This window comes from Trichechus manatus, unplaced genomic scaffold, assembly GCF_000243295.1.
Source record: "Trichechus manatus latirostris isolate Lorelei unplaced genomic scaffold, TriManLat1.0 scaffold00225, whole genome shotgun sequence".
Taxonomy (NCBI): Eukaryota; Metazoa; Chordata; class Mammalia; order Sirenia; family Trichechidae; genus Trichechus; species Trichechus manatus.
In genome coordinates, this window is record NW_004444161.1 from 2,705,326 (window position 1) to 2,722,378 (window position 17,053).

The window sequence follows — 17,053 nt, forward strand, 5'->3', positions numbered from 1 at the left end:
GGGGAGGGGGGCACAGGGAGAGGCAGGGGAGAGGCAGGGGAGGGAGACAAACAGTAGAAGGACCGCGTAGAGAATTTCTGGTTATTTCAGTTTTTGTATTTGTGTGTATCCTTGACTCTTCTAGAATCAGGTAAATCACAGTCGGAACACAGAGTTTAGAAAGCAAACCCACTAAGCAATCAGCTTTAGGCAATGAGTGCGGAGCCCGTAAGAGAGTATTATTGGCTTGATACTAATTATAAGTGCACAGTGGAAAACTAAGACCCACGTGTCCAGATTTGTCTCTGCTTACAAGTCTGAGAGAGAGAGAAAGTGAGCTGGTAGTCCTAAGGCAAGTGCAGCTTTGTTCCCAGCTCTCGTTGCCAGAAAGTTTCCCTGGTTTAAAACTAGATTAACAGCTTTAAAAGCAAGCCCAAATGCTGACGTTTTTTACTTCCATTTATTTATTAAAAAATATATTATGAAAATAATTTATTAAAATGTGTATGTATTTCAGATATACCTATGTATAAAATGTAGAGAAAAATATGTTATGTAATGTAATACAATCAACCATACCATACCATAACACATATTATACAGTATAAAAGATACTACAATGAATACTCATGCCCAAACTGTTCAGTTTAATAAACAATACTCTATCAATACTGCTGAGGATGTTTGTGTCCCCTGTCCAATGACATCATGACCATATAAAAAGACAAACAAACCGGTTGCTGTAGAGTCAATCCTGACTCAAGGTGACCTCACGTGTGTCAGAACAGAACTGTGCTCCATAGGGTTTTCAAAGGCTGATTTTTCAGGCGGAGATTGCCAGGCCTTTCTTTCATGGCACCTCTAGGTAGACTCACACGTGCAACTTTTTGATTAGCAGCCAGGCCCATTAACTGTTTCCACCATGCAGGAACTCCATGACTTATGTAAATATTGCTAAATAGTATATAATAATTTAGTATGTCATTAAACTTTATGTAGGTGAAATGTTACTGTCAGTACTTTTTTTTCTGTACTTGATGGTATGTTTGTAAGAATCAACGATGATAAAATCTGTCGAGTAAGTCATTTGTCTTACTTTTGAAGAGCATTGCACACACCAAAATAAAATATATTTATCCAATCTCTTGTTGATGGACCTTTGTTTCCAGTTTTTTGCTATTATACACGTTGCTGATAAAAACATTTCTACACATGCCTCCTGTGCACAGATGGAAGAATCTCTCTGGGAGACATTTCTAAGAGGGGAATTACTGAGTTGTAAGGTGCATACAATACAATTTTCTTAAAATGCTGTCTTAGCAAGTTTTAAGGCCCTGTCTGGAGGCCTGTCTGTTCCCCTTCTTGAGCAGCTGATTAAGTCCACTCTCCACTTCCCTTTTCGGGGTCTCAGGCTCCTGGGCCACCACGCACTCATCATAATCACCCTGGGGCCAGGTACATATAGACTAAGGACAGCCCCTGTGAACCCTGAGCCTGTAGAATTATACAAAATGCCCAATCCCCAGGAATCCCCCGAAACCTAGCTAATCCCATCCAGTTTGCCATACATGAGGCCTCTCCTACGATTCCAGATTGTTGTTACCTTGTCTCCGAGTGCAACCCCTTGTGTGGCCCTACGTCATGGCATGCTGTGACTTCCTGTCTCCAGGACCAGTGAGTGTGATACACCCAGTTACCGCTCCTGGCCTCCCTGACACCTCTTTCCCATGATGCACCTGACGTACCCTCCCACAAATTTACTAGAGAGGAGCACAAGTTTCCAACCTGACTAGATTTTGACAAATTGCACTGTAAAGTAGTTTTTCTTAGTTATACTCAGTGCTCTATCATTCCACATTCTTGAGGACAATGGAATTGTCAGTTTTTCAAATATCTACCACTGAGATAAATATGACATAATACGGTGGCTGTAATTTATAATTTTGGTTACTAGGTTGAATATTCTTTCATATGATTTTTGGCCAATTGGGCTTAAAATTTCTATTTTGTGAGTTGTATATTAGTCTTTTGCATATTTTTCTATTAAATTGCTTTCTTTCTCTTTCTCTTATTGATTTCTTTATATTTCTAGATACTAAGCTTTTTTTGGCCACAAATATCTTCTTCCAGGCCTTGCCTTTTATTTAAATTTTCAACGCTATAATTTTGAAAATGAATATTTAAAAATATATCAACTTTGTAATTGTTTGTGTTCGTTGTTCAAGGAGTCCTTCCTGTTGCTGAGGTTATAAAGACAATCTAAATTTTCTTCAAACAATTTTTAAGATTTGCTTTCGAGTGAATGTCATGCGTCATCACTTTATTTCCTCCTAGCTACATTATAGTTTTTACTTTCTGTTGTAAAATCTATATTGATAATACTTACATTTTCTACTGTTTTTGTAAGGAGCCCCTAATGGTCAATGGGTGAGCACTTGGCTGCTCGCCAAATGGTCGCTGGTTTGAACCTATTAGCCACTCCTTGGGGGAAACCACCTGGCGATCTGCTTCCATAAGAATGTCAGCCTAGGAAACCGTTTGGGGCAGTTCTACTCTGTCACATGGGCCGCTGAGTCGGGATTGGCTTGAGGACACACAGCAACGGCAACTGTTTTGTACTCAAAAAGGCAATCGAGTTTTTATAGTGATTCTTGGCAGAAGTTAGTGATGAATAATTTAAAGAAAATAGTCATCATTGATTTAAACATACACGAATCGTTCAATTAACGATCACTGTGCAATGATTAAGGAGCCTTGGTGATGTCGTGGTTAAAGAGCTTGGCTGCTAACCGAAAGGTCGGCAGTTTGAATTCACCAGCCGCTCCATGAGAAAAAAGATGTAGCAGTCTGCTTCCCTGAAGATTTACAGCATTGGAAACCCTATGGGGTGGTTCTACCGTGTCTTACAGGATCGCTATGAGTTGGAATCAACTCCATGGTAACAGATTTGGTTTTGGTTTATGCAGTGATTGGCGCAGATTAATAACAAATGTTTGTGACTGACCTGTCAAAATCTCCTATCACGATGATGGATTCATTCATTTCTTCTATCATTGTGTAAACCTGATTTATTTGGAGACTATAGTATTAATGCATAAAACTAAGCTGGAACTGAAACGATTATTATTATATGACTTTTTTATGCCCCAAACTTTTTTGCCTTAATGCCTATTTTGTTTGACATTAACACAACTAGCTTTTTTTTGGGGGTGGGGGCGGGGTGGGGGCGGATGGGTATTCACCTGTATATGTTTTTGTATGCTTTTGCTTTACATTTTTTTGTTTCTTTTTGCTTAGGTGTAACTCTTGGAGATACCATATGGCTGGCTTTTTAAAGTTTTTAAAATTCCAATTTGAAAATCTTTGTCCTTTAACTGGGCAAATAGGGTCCATTTACTTTTATTACGCGTATGAATATATATAAAGGTCCCTGGGTGGTGTCAGTCGTTTCTGCCAGGCTATTAACTGAAAGGTTGGTGGTCTGAACTCACCTGGTGGTGTAGTGCTTAAGGGTTATGGCTACTAACCAAAAGGCTGGCAGCTCAAATCCACCAGCCGCTCCTTGGAAACCCTATGGGGCAGTTCTACTCTGTCCTACAGGGTTGCTATGAGTCAGAATCGACTGATGGCAATGGGTTTAGTTGGTTTTTTTTTAGTGACACCTCAAATAAAAGGCCTAACGATCTGCTTCCATAAAGATCGCAGCCTTGAAAACCTACTGGAATGCACTTTCTACTCTGTAAGAGATGCGGTCACCATGAGTTGAAATCAACTAGACCGCATTGGATTATTTATTTATTTTTAAAGCACATGTATTGAATTTTCTTGAAAACTGTACTATTTTTTAGCGTACCTTTTCCTTCTTTCCTGCCTGCTTAATAGTAAGTTTTTAGAAATTCAATCTTCCTGTTAGAAGAGACAAACTCTGTTTTAATTTTTTACTGATTATCTTTAACATTTCAATATAAACAGTTGAGAAAACACGATTTAAAGTTAATTCATACACAATACAAGGAATTTACAATGCTAAAGGCTATCAGACCAATTCATTTGTCATTCTGGTTTCAGTTTTCCTCCTTATTTTTGGTCTTTTACCTTCTTCACAGATTAGCTTTGTATTTTAACAGATGTTTGTTATATTTTATCCTGCATTTCTAGGTATTTTGTAATATTAGTTTCTTTCTTCCTTTCTTTTTCTAGGAAATGTTAAGCGCAATACTGACAGTTGCAGTGAACTTTGACTTTCAATTTCCTGTAATCCATCAATTGTTGTTGTTGGGTGTTGCCAGGGAGTTGGCTCTGACCCACAGTGACCTTATGCAGAGCAGAACGAAACATTGCCTGCTCGTGCACTATCCTAACAATTGATATTTTTGAGCCCATTCTTACAGCTATTGTGTCAGTCCATCTCATGGAAGGTTTCCCTTTTCAGCTGACCCTCTACCCAGCAGAATGTCATTTTCCAATGATTGGTCCCTCCTGATAATGTGTCCAAAGTAAGCAAGACAAAGTCTCACCATCCTTGCTTCTAAGGACCATTCTGGCTGTACTTCCTCCACAACTGATTTGTTTGTTTTTCTGGCAGTCCACAGTGTAGGCAATATTCTTTCTCAACACCATCCTTTTTCAAAGGCTGGCAGTTCTTAGTGAAATGGGATAAAGCCTGCTTATAAGGTGGGAAGGCGCTATATAGGTCAATATCTTTTACAGCTCTAGGATTAGAAACTTCACAACTATGGTTGCTAGTTGTCAAAGACAAGTTCCTGTGTGTGCTCTCTACCACTGGGAGAACAGCATGAAGCTCTAGGTGCTTCAGGAGAATGGGGTTGTCCAAGTGGATAAGAGATGCCTGGAGAGGAGGCTGGGGCAATGCTGAAGGTAAATTTCCACTTCACAGTTCTACCTACAGCTGACCTTATCCATAGTTTTAATAAAACAAAGTAATATCTATTTCTCCTAAGGATTTACTGTTGCCCCTGTAGGAAGCAAACACACTATTGATTTAGAAACTAATGGGTTATTATTTTTTTTCCTTTTGAGTTCAGAGTTTTCTGTGCAAACATTCCCCAGAGAGGATGAAGGGAACAACCATTTTCCTTCTGTTGCTGCTGGAAAGTTCTCTGTTCCTTCATAGCAAGGTAATGTTGTTTACAATATTTCAAAAGGAGAGTCCCTGGACTCCTGCTGGGGACCAGCATGGCGCTGCTATGAGAGCAAAATTACAGTAGACCCTTTGCTCAGAAACATCTAGAAAGTTGGGTTCCCTGACGCTAGGCCTTTATTCATTTATGCGTTTCAGTTCAGGGTGTGATATCAATGGAAATATTATTCAAACTGTAACAAAGGTTTGCTTTCCCTGAAATGAGTTAAATCTGCCCAACACATCCCCTGTTTTCATAAGGCTGCAATTTCAGGTGATAGTCATTTGCTAGTACTATTTCTTTATTTGGTATCTAAAACTTGCTCTATACCTTAGTTCCTCCTAGGGCATTATTTTGCTGCTTAAGACTTATATGGGAGGTGTGTGCTAAAGGGTCATCAGCTTAGAATTGGGCCTAGGTCCCCCGGGATGCTGCCCAGCTGAGTCTTCCTTCTTGTGACGTGGGCTTTTGGAATTTATAAGAGATACTTAGGGAGGGAGAGACACCAAGGAAAAGGGTTCACAGGGCACTGGGGAGGTGCTGAGGACGTAGGACTGGTTGGACCAGAGAGGGACTGGAGATATCTAGAGCACTGGGTTGTCGCTCAATTCATATTGGTGTGACTGAAACAATATGTCTGTCTTCCACGTAGATTCCGAGCAACATGTGTGGAATAATGCCCTATTCACCTTTTGTCTTAGGATGCTCTAGAGAAATAGAACCAGCAGGTCACCTTCCAGGGGCAAGAGGCACAAGGGGCCCCCAGAAGGGGAACAGGGCAAGGGAACCCCTGGGGGAGAAGAGGAGGAGAGAGAGGGCTTATGTATCTAGGTGATGTTGCTCAGCAGCAAGGTGGGGAGTCTCTGGGCCAGAGAGCTCCAAAGGGCAGCAGTGGCTTGGGGGTCTTTACAACGTCAGGATTTTGTCTAATGTATGGCTAGTAGTTAATTGGGCTCAATTTTGCAGGGTATGCAGAGCAGGCGGGCTCTAAATGGCTAAAAATCTGTTTATATAGATTATTTTTAAAGCAATTTGATGTGTAAAAGATTGGATTTGGCAGTGGTGGGCTTTTTAGGCAATGGATCCCAGTTTGTTTGAATAAACAGGGGCCAATAGACATAGACCATCTTTGGCTCATTCATATTACACCAAACCAAACCAAACCAAACCAAACCAAACCAAACCAAACCAAACCAAACCAAACCAAACCAAACCAAGCCAGTTGCTGTTTATTCGATTCTGACTCTTGGCAATCCCATATGTTTCAGAGCAGAACTGTGTTACATAGGGTTTTTAATGGCCAATTGTTTGGAAGTAGATCACCAGGCCTTTCTTCCAAGGTACCTCTGGGTAGACTCAAACTGCCAACCTTTACGTTAGCAACTGAGGGCTTTAACCATTTGCATCACCCAGGGACTCCTTATATAACACAGTGTTCACACATGAGTTTTACTGAAACACAGGTGTACTTTTTCACGTATTATCTACGGCTGCTTTTGCACTATAATGGCAGAGTTGAACAATTTTGGCAGAGACTGTATGGCCTCTAAAGCCTAAACTGTTTACTATCTGGCCCTTTAAATAAAAAAGTTTGATGACTTCTTCTGTCTGCCACTGTAAAAGAGAATCCTGTGCCAGGGGACGGACCATGTGTCAGATCCAGATGTGGCTGTCTCCTCTTCGTTCATTTGAATATGAATGCATATAAATGGCCCGTCCTCTGGTCTCTATCTAGTCAGAAGTATAGCTTGAGTAACCACCTACAATGCTTTCTGTTAATTTAGATGGGAAGCATCCAGAGGACTCCAAATGTAGTCCAGTCTGAATGTACATGAACACTTGTACCTAGACGGACTGGAGGATGAAGAAGCCCATTTCCTGCATGCGCTATATTCTGCCACCAGTCATGAAATCCTAACCTGAATTTTGCTGCATACAGGATACTAGCTCTGTGGTCTTTTTATCTGGTCACAGTCTCTTTTGATTTTTATATTCTTCCAGTAGCCAGACCACGTATTGGAATGCTCAGAATCCATGTAGATAAGTTTTTTTTTTTTAAATGCAGCTTATTTCCAAAATTGAGGGTAGAATTTGCATGTTTTTCAGATTACTTAAATGGATTTTATTGGATTATGGGAACATCCAAAATTAAACAAAACTGTGCTGGTACCATGATGCTTAATGTACCTCTGGAGTCATGTTCTGGGGGATGGGAATTTATCTTCCTGCTCCTGGTGTTCTCTTATTTAAGCGTGTGGGATCAGATACACGTGCTTCTGCTTCACAGGGGGAAGGACCTTGATTATCATTCTGCAGTCAACATTCCATTGCCCTGAGAGTTAGGGGGATGGTTCCCTCCCATTTCTGCCTCCATCTAGTTCTGTAACTTTAAGCTCCTCATTTAAATTTTATGGGCCTTAGTTTTCTAAATTACAAACCAATGTAGTGGGACTAGATGACCTTGACAGCCACCCTTAACTCCAAAACATGATACTCTTATTTTAACTTATTGAAGAGCACCCACCTCCCCCAAGGAATTGACTCAGAATATCTTGATTTTTGTGTAAGTTATATATTTGCTCCCTACCTGAAATTTGGTGACATTTGTTTTAGTTTTAATGTTATTAAACTATTGCAGTGCATGGATGTGGTTAAAATACTGTAGTAAAATATTGTCCAGTACATTTAAAGAGAAGCCTTCAGTACTAGGGTGCCAGTGAATAGTTATATGAAAGCACAAAGACAATAATGATAAAATAAATTACATACGATGACTAACTGTATAAATAAAGTAAGAACATGCTGGTGGTGGAGATGTACAGGAGTTATAATTTTATTTAAAATTTTCTTCACCCATCTAAACAAAAACAACGCATTCTCAAACTTTCCACTTTCTTCCATGTCACCATGTTGTAGGGTCAAATTGGTTTTTGGTATTTGATGACTGTTAAAGACACTCCATTTGTCAGTTCAACCTTCTTAATACTTTGTGAGTAATGACAAATGGAGAAGCTTGAGGAAAGAAGAGTCAGAAGGAGACAACAGAGTAGAGAAAGGGTCTAAGACGGGAGGGACAGAGAGGAGAAAAATGTGTACAAATTTCAAGTTGATGGTAACATTCTTAAGACCAGACAGATACTTTTATCTTGTTTTTTAGAAAACAATCTTTGACCTCCTGAAATGCATTGTGAATGTGCCTTGTTCTTCCTGACTCAATCTATGAACACAAAATTGAATTCAAGATAGACGACAAGTACCCAGTATAAGAAAGTTCAATTTGATGTTTACTGCAACAGGGCACACTTCATCTTGAAGGTAGTTTTTGATGTTAAGTTTAGATAGCATGTGGTCTTTTTCAAATAGTTCACTGGGGATCAGCCTGACCCTTGAAAATAATTTCTGTTTTTCCACAGCTTAAAGATTGAATCAGAAGAAATAGCACAGTAATTTTGAAAATAAATACTTTTAAACTAAATCAACAGGAGAATGATTTGATATATATATATATATATATATATATACATATATGCATATGTATATAACCAAATTATATTATATATCTTTTTACTCCTTCTCTGTATAGACACTTACTCTAGACAAGTAGTGCTTTGCTGTGTCACATTAATAAGATCTCCCCTCCCCCAGGAGGCTGTTCCTTTTGGATGGAAAGGTTGTGCTTTTATTAATACTCTTCAGGTAAAATAGAGGGTCAGCGAAAAAGAGGAAGACCCTCAGCCAGACGGACTGTCACAGTGGCTGCAACAATGGACTCAAACATAACGATTGTGAGGATGGTGCAGGACCAGGCAGTGTTTCATTCTGGTGTACATAGGGTCACTATGAATCAGAATTGACTCGATGACACCTAACAAAAATAACTACAGGTCACTTGGTAGTTTCCTGTGAGGACACGAAGGACTATTCTTTCACCTGCCAATCAAGACAATTCTGAATGTATAGAGTCAGCATTTTGTTTTGGAAAGAAGACGGAATCAGGATCTAATGCTGGCTCTTCCACTGCTTGAGATGGATAAAAATAATTCACAAATCTGTGCCTCAACATCTTTATCTAAAACGAGTACATTGGACACAACTTAGCATTTATCCCTTTCTAAATTCTGTGATTAGTGTAAAAGCCAGAGATAAATGAAGTAATGCTTGAGATGAATTATTATCCTGAAATTGTGAAATTCCCCCATACAGATTCATTCTTGAGTACCTTATGGGTGCAGCTCCACACTGTCCATGATTGCCAGCTGATTGACAGCACATTAATGCCATGAGAAATAAGTAAAAGCCTAAAAAATTTATTTATCTTCTGTCACCCAGGATGTGTATGACTTGTTAAAGATACTAAAACAAATCAATCATGATTCCTTGCCCTAAATAAGTGTGACCATGTTTATAGATGAATATGCAAACTGAGTTATAACTATTATATAGTAATAAGAAGAAAGTACGTGTTCAAACAAAATGACTCAGGGATTTAAAATATTTTTGCTGATTGTATTAGTTTCCTGTTGCTGCTGTAACAAAATTACCACAAATATAGTGGTTTTAAACAACATACACTTTTTGTCTTACGCTTCTGAAAGTTAGAGTCGAAATGGGTCTCACTGGGCTAAAATCAAGGTTGTTGACAGAGCTGCACTCCTTTCTGAAGGCTTGAAGGGGAGAATTCACCATCTTGCCCTTGTCAGCTTCTAGAGGTTTCCTACATTCCATGGCTCATGGCCGTTTTCCATCTTCAAAGCCAACAATGGCTGGTCCAGTCTTTCACATATCCCATCACTCTGACACTCATTTCCTGACTCCTTTCACTTATAATGACCTCTGTGTTTACCATTTGCCACCAACATAATCCAGGGCCATTTCCCCTTCTCAGCATCAGCTAATTAGCAACCTCAATTCCATATGCCATCTTCATTTCCCCTTGTTGTGTAACATGACATATTTACAGGTTCTGGGATCAGAAGATGGACATCTTTGGGAGAATTGTAAATCTTTAGCTTTTATATCAATTCCAGTCAATCTTACTCCATGGTCATTTAAAAATGTGCAATTAATTCCATAAGTCTGAAGTCCTCTGCGACTCTGATATGAGTCTTTGAAAATTCATTAGGGATACAAGTGAGAATTAAGTTAGAACATTTCTGGCGTTGCTTTTGTGGGAGTTGTGGACCCATATTCCCCTCATCCATTTTTAATTCTAGTTCACTCTGACCGTGTGTGGTGTCAGTATGCACAACTCCCAGGAACTGATGTTTTATTAGAACCATCTGTTTATTATAAACCATGAATCATCAATTGGCTCCCAGGACCCTAAGGCTTTAGACACTGCAGTACTAATTCATAGGACTTTGATAGCATCATTACAAAGAATACTGCAAAACTTTTCTTACCAAGACAAAGTTAGAAATGCAGTTAGAATTCATTAATTTACATCAAAGTTAAATATATCTCAACTCCAAATAAGATGATGCTAAGAAATGACGATAACTAATATTTCTACAGTACTTTATAAGGGTGACCCCTAATCAGAATTTTTAAATTATTTTCTTTCAGGTTCTTACTTTCAAAATAAAATTCAGTATTTTAGAACTAATAATAACCGAGGGTAAAGAGTGCTGTCAGAGTAGGCACTGCGGACCTTACCGCATCATCATCAAGACGAAAAATAGAATCGGGTTTTTAGGGTGCTGGGCTTAAGATTATTTAGTTCTTTCCAAATAAGATAAAAATCATGGCCTAAAGTTGTTGACTTTCGCTGTTTATGCAGTCAGTTATAGTAATGCTCTGACTAAAAAACAAAAAACCCAAACCTGTTGCCCTTGAGTCTATTCCAACCCATAGCAACCCTATAGGACAGAGTAGAACTGCCCCACAGGGTTTCCTAGGAGCACCTGGTGGATTCGAACTGTTGACCTTTTGGCGATGGTTAAAGCGTTTGTCTGTTAACCTGAAGGGACAGTTCTACTCTGTCCTATAGGGTCGCTATAAGTTGGAATGCACTCAATGGCAAAGGTAATGCCCTGACTAGAGACCAAGACTCCTGATTCTTCGCAGAATGGTTTCCACCTTAAAGGGCTATTATGATTGAAGGGACATAGTAGAAACCATTTAAATGCTTCTCTCTTTTGAAAATAACTTTTGATATCTTTCCATTATAAAAAGAGTACTTGTTAATTGTATACGTTTTGAATGAATTATAATATATAAAGAAGAAATAAAATCAGCCATAATTCTTTTACCTACTGGTAGTTTGTTATTGTTGTTGCAGTATTTCTCTCTAGTCAGTAATAATCACCTCTTGAATGATGTGAAAAGAATAAATTCTTCTTAGCATCCTGCTATTTTTTCACATCATTCATAACTCAACCAGTCCTATTATACTAACTTGCTTAAAAATCTTAGGTATAGTTATGTAGAGACTAAGAAGACAATAAACCAAAACTGTCTGGTTCGTAGAAGAGCAGAAATGGAATTAATGTAAGAATCACCTCTCCACTATTTCTAACCCTCAGGGCCACTACATGGTGCTATTTAAAAAAAAAAAAAAGTTTGAGTACTTATTTTGTGCAAACATTGTGCTAACTTGGGAAAACAAAGAGGTATAAAATATAGTTTTGTCTTCAAGTAAATTATCATATGGTTGAATACCTCCAGAGATAATTTCAATACAAGGAAGCATATTATTAAGGACTGTCTTAGTTATCTAGTGCTGCTATAACAGAAATACCACAAATGAATGGTTTTAGCAAAGAGGAATTTATTCTCTCATAGTCTGGCAGGCTACAAGTCCAAACTCAAGGCATCAGCTCCAGGGGAAAGCTGTCTCTGTTGGCTCTGGAGGAAGATCCTTGTCCTTAATCTTCCCCTGGACTAGGAGCTTCTCCTCGCAGGAACCCCAGGTCCAAAGGGTGTGCTCTGCTCCTAGTGCTGCTTTCTTGGTGGTATGAGGTCCCCATATCTCTCTGCTTGCTTCTCTTTTTTATATCTCAAAAGAGATTGGCTTAAGACACTATCTAATCTTGTAGATCTCATCAATGTAACTGCCAATAATCCATCTCATTAACATCATAGGGACAGGATTTACAACACATAGAGAAATCACATCAGATGAGAAAATGGTAGACAGTCATACAGTACTGGGAATCATGACCTAGCCTAGTTGACAGATATTTCTGGGGGACACAATTCAATCCATGACAAGGACCAACTGAGGGCTTCACACAAAACTACCAAAGGAATTTAGGGGAGCCCATTTGGTCTACAGTACAAAGGCAGTTGGGGAAGTTTCCATGAAGGAGGCAGGATTTGAATTGTTTCTTCAGAGAGGATGAGGGTTCATTCATTCACATTCCCTTCTTCATTTAACAAATATTTATTGATTACTTACTGGAGATATTACTGACCACATAGGTTGGTCCAGGTTTGAAGGCTGGTTAGAATGACTACTTGAACTGGTTTAGGTTGCCTTCACTTCAAGTTATTACCATATCAGCCAAACAGGGCAAGGATTAGGCAGGAGACCAAAATGAGAAGTGAATGGTTGAGAACCCTCAATGTCTCCCTGATTCTTCCAGAGGAGCTTCTGAATTTCAGCTCCCAGGGAATGAGAAATCCTTCATGTCAGATGAGCACTGTTTGTAATGTTATAGGGTACTTGGGGCCACATCAGCATGCAGGGTTGGCCTCATGACAGCATGAAGATGTCAGTGTTGTCTCACAGTGACATTTTTACATGTCTTATTATTTCTCTCTGCTTTGGGTCCAGTGAAGATTTCAAGGCACAAGTTCTGGCCATTATTCAACCTGCTACTAATGCTTAGTGTGAAATGGGAACAAGACAGATAAGGGCCCTGTCCTTATGCAGCATACATTCTGTAAGAAGTTAAAATACGTAGACAGTGGGAAGGAACTTAAGAAGAAAGGTTGATGTGGACAATTATGTGGATGAGTAGCTTGTGGAGATAATAAATGAGTATTCATGAGTGTCTGGAATAGAGAATAAAAGTATAGGAATGACGGGAGGATAGGTTATGTCAAGCAGTAGAAATCATAATATTAGAGAGTTTTTTTACCCCAGAGAAATGTATTGAATATTAAACTAAAAATAATGAGGAGTTGTTATAGTGTTTTGAAGGATGGAAGTAGATGCAAAGTGGCATTTTTGAGGTTAAACTGTTGTGTGCAGCGGATTCAAAAGATCAAAGACTGAAGGGAAAAATACTAGTTAAGAGAGAGATTTTTGTAATAATACAAGTGTAACATGGTAAGTGCAGGGACTAAGATGGTGACTCTAAAGAGATAAAGAAAGGAATACTTGAGAATGACATTATAAGGGAAAGTTAAAAAGAACTAAGTGATCGAGTAATTGACTGGCTAGATAAAGGTTGAGAGAAGAATTGAGGATTTCCGGGTACCTGTTTTCTAGAAAATAGAGGTCCAAGACAAAGCTTAACTGGTAACACTTTTTTGGGGGTTGCGATCTCAGAGAAGGAGAAACAATAGAAAGTGGAAAGATAGATAAGGAGGAAGGGAAACGAATACCAGGTGGCTACAGCTTTACAAGAAAGTCTGGTATAGAATCACTTAGACCTGAAACTATCTGACAGAATGTAGGGGAGGGGAAGAATGAAGTAGATTTTACCTGCCAGCTCCTTGTTCGCTCCCATTTCTCATTATTCTAAGTTGGTCCCATAAGGTGTTGACTCCTCTGCACTATCAGGCTGTTGCTTCTCTAGGCAATCTTTGGGGGATCTCCGGTCAGCAAGGTGGTATCAAGAGCTCAGAGTGAGCGAGCCAGCTGGTGTTAGAGAGCTACTTCCTTGACTGTGGCCAGCCTGAAATCCTGCCTGGCTGAGCCAGTGCAAGTGCTTGAACTTCATGCAAACCCATGTCTTTTCATGCTTGAGCAGCAACACAAAACCCTTAGGGTGGAAGGTTAGAAGTGTGCTGTGAAAGGCATGAGGCAAGATGGGTCAAGAGTGCCTCTCAAGCCACCTTTGGGACTGGGAGTGTCTGGCCAAGCAGGTGGGGCTCAGAGGACCTGGCATCTGCCATAAAAGAGGTAATGGTGCTCAATGTACCTCTTTCCAGGAAAGATCAAACATCCTCTCTGTGGTTCCAAGGGTATGGCTAGTACCAGGCACTCATCCTGGAAGGTCTTCAGAAAAGTATGGGCCAGTTCATCTGGAGAAATGCAAAACCGGGACTGGAATACTAAGTTCCTGAGAGAATGATGGTACCATTGACAGGACAGGAAATTTCCAATGGGAAACTGATATTTCCCTGGAGAAGAACAGGAATGATCTGGCTTTATACAGTTGACTGTGACCCTGAGCTGACATCCTAGAGCAGGTATCGAAGGATAATAGATCAATGAAAAATTAATGTTTGAAGAGATTTAAGAGGCTACTACATTAATTTTATTTTCCAGACAGTGGAAGATAAGATTCAGAGAGGTTTAATGATTTTAAAATGTCACAGAAAAAAGTTGGGACTAGAAAATACATTCCTTCCTCGTTGACTATTACTTTTGTACTAGGCTGCACGGAAGGCTCCAGAAATGCTGAATCCTCAGCCCTGATTCTCTGGTGACAGTAGGTTCAATCTTTTCACCTCTCAAATGGGAATAGAATGACCCCAACATTCTTTCCAGCTCTGATACTGTAATCCCCTCTGGTGGGCTCAGAGGAGCAATGTGACCGAAGGAACAGATCTGTAAGCGCTGAGAATAGACAACTCAAGGTCAATGACTAAGCTTTATGGTGAGCTTCGATTTATGTTGTGTGAGGAGGAAGGGAAACCATAAAGCATCCCCACAGAGAAGAAGTGGGTAGAGAAGTGGAGAAGCATAAGAAAGTCCCTGGGGATGAAGCAAGAGGAGGGGCTGAAGAAGGACTAATTAAAAATGGCAAATGCCGCAGACATCAAGGTGGATGGGAAGAGGAAGTGAAATTTGCAATGAGAATTTTTATGTATACAAGATTTAAACAGATACAGGGGGCAAAAGTTTGAGGAGTAAATTACTTGTCAAAAAATGGATACAAAAGGGGAGAAAATATTGCATATAGGTAGTTCAAAGATACAATTAGGGTAAGAAACGTTTGTAGGGCTGGGGAGGTATAAGCATGACTATAAGCAGAGGAGAAGAAGAGTAAGTGATTGAAGACTTAGAAAAAAGGACTTAACTGATGTAACGAGGTTCCAAAAGAAGTAGAACAGACAGAATGCCTTTAATAAAGATGGAGAGGCTGATTTTGGCAAGGAGAAGGGCATATCTTCCTCTGAAAAAGCAGTGGTAGAAAACTTGCTACAGTTGTATGATGTTGAGTCGATTCCTATATGACAGAGTAGAGTTGCCCCATAGGGTTTTCTAGGCTGTAATCTTTACAGAAGCAGACTTCTAGGTCTTTTCTCCCTCACGGCCCGCTGGGTGGGTTCAAACCACCAACCTTTTGAATAGTAGCTGAGTGTTTAACCATTGTACCACCAGGGCTCCTTTATTTATGTATAAAGTATTTATGAAATGATCTGATTTTATCTGAATTAATCCTCACCAACTTAAATGTGTTATTACACATTTCACATGACCTACAAATAGATCATAAATTGCAAGTAATACTAATAATACAAGCAACAGAGGGAAAACCATTGTGTCACCTGGATTCCTGGTGGAAGAGCAGGCACCTGGAAATAGAGAGCAATTTAGAGGTAGAGATGTATAGACACAGAGATGGTTTGAGGTGGAGGAAAGGGTAGATGAGGCCTTTCATACGAAAGGATTTATATTCTGAGTCATTGTGGAAGCGGGACCCAGAGCTGATGGTTAGACTGAGCAGCTGAGGACTGAGGATAAAGATCCAAGCAGGTGCTGTGGAATCAACAGATAGTTAACAGAACTCTTGTTTTATAACAATAAAACAGCAAACAGCTTCAAGGGCTCAGTTAAGTTAGGTAGGAAATGCTTCAGTTGTTCTCGTATGCACAATTTTATGATATTTATCTTAATGTTTGGTGACCAAGAGTAGAATTGTAGAAAGTAGGTTCCCCAGGGCTGGGGTTGGGCAGAATTGAAAATCAAAAGATAGAAGGTGCCTGGGACTCTACCCAAGGCAGTTTAAAGCTTCTAATTATGAGTTTTAGGCTGAGCAGTTAGACATGAGGTCCTAAGGTGCTAATGAGCTAGGTAAAGTGGAGAGATTAAGGGACTGGCTATCAGGCAAGAGGAAAGCCAAATCAGCAATATGAGGGAATAGAAAATACCAGGTCAGAAAATCCTGTGTAGAGGGGGAAAGGGTTGAGTGAAAAGAGGAAGCTGAGAGAATGGCTACGTAGGTAATAGATCCTTGCCTTTGTGAAGCTTATATTCTAGTAGGGGAGAACATCACTAAATAATAAGCTTAATAAACGAGTAAATTACTCAGTGCTCTGACAGATGAAAAGGGTAGAGCAGAATAAGGGAGATAGGGACTGCAAGGGGAGCATAGAATGGATATGAGTTTTCATGATGTGGTTAGGGCTGGCCTTATTGCGAAGGAGCAATTTGAGTAAAGACTTGAAGGAGGTGAAGAGTGAGCCATGAAGAGATCTGGAGGAAGGATGATCTAGGAAGAGGGGGTGGCTAAAACAAAAGCTTTAATTGGGAGCATGGAGTGTATGACGAATTGCAGGGAGGCTATCTACTACTTTTTTTTTTTTATTGTACTTCAGGTGAAGGCTTATAGAACAAATAGTTTCTCATGAAACAGTAGTACCCATGTTGTTTTATGACATTGGTTAACAACCCCACAACATATCAACCCTCTAACTTCTCAACCTTTTTGTCTGGTAAAAATACACATAGCCAAAGATACACCATTTCAAAAATTTCTGCATGCACAGTTAAGTGACATTGACTACACTCTTCCAATTGTGCTGTTATTCTC